This window comes from Corvus brachyrhynchos, unplaced genomic scaffold (assembly GCF_000691975.1).
Source record: "Corvus brachyrhynchos isolate BGI_N302 unplaced genomic scaffold, ASM69197v1 scaffold514, whole genome shotgun sequence".
Lineage (NCBI taxonomy): Eukaryota > Metazoa > Chordata > Aves > Passeriformes > Corvidae > Corvus > Corvus brachyrhynchos.
Genome location: NW_008238319.1, coordinates 862,602 through 863,447, shown reverse-complemented (window position 1 = coordinate 863,447; position 846 = coordinate 862,602). Strand labels below are relative to the sequence as shown.

General features: G+C 59.8%; 1 protein-coding gene across 1 annotated transcript in view; it reads right to left on the bottom strand.

The window, feature by feature from the left end:
- The window catches only part of TCERG1L (transcription elongation regulator 1 like), a 61,337-nt gene that overhangs the window by 50,915 nt on the left and 9,576 nt on the right, over positions 1-846 (bottom strand). The gene's annotated exons all lie outside the window — the stretch shown is intronic.

Here is an 846-nt window from a genome sequence, read left to right as displayed (position 1 = left end):
GGGGGGGCTTCCTCTGCTCACACTGAACCTCACACCGAACCCAAAACAGCACCGGAAAGTGCCTTAAAACGCGTCTGGAGAACCGAAGGGAACGGCAGAAATGTTTTTTTTTCTCAACTTAAATTCGCCTGGCAAGTGGGTTCCCACAGCAAAACCACCTCTGCAGGTTCGTCGAGTGGTCTCCCGCTGGGGAATAATTGATGTTCCCGTTTCATTAGAGCAGCACCGACTGTTTTCTCCCGAACCACAAGAGACGCTCGAGCTCGAAAAGGCTGGAAATCATCACACCGAATCGAGCGGACACCACAGCGCTCACAGCTCGCGTTTATTTTTACTTCTGTCTACCAAAAAACATGAAGCCGAGGCAAAACTGCGCGCACAGCTCCGACCCCTCCGCTGTGACGGGACGAACACGCGGCTGCAGGCTCCGCTACTGCGAGCAGCCTCATGGCAGCAATTAATAATTGAAATATTCATCAGGGAAAGCACTGGCGCGACACGTTGGTTCCAGTGACACGGCTCAAAACTTTCGTCTTTATAAATATTCACAGAGCGCACAGCGGCGATGCTGCCCCGGCTGCCGGAGCGCGCCCGGAGCATCCCTCCCGTTCCGGCTGCCTCTGCGGAAAGCGCATCCTGCAGCCAGCAAGGAGCCGAGCCCCGCCGGAGGGACCCCCGGCCGCACCGAACGGACCCCCAGCCCCTCTGGCAGCTCCTCTCCTCCCGGAGAAATCCTCGCCGCACGTTTCCAGAGCCGCTGGAAGTGCCGCGCTCCAACACGCGCGGGGCCGTGACCGGCGAGCGAGCCCGCGGGGCGCAGAGCCTCGGGGAGGGGAGGGAGAGCCC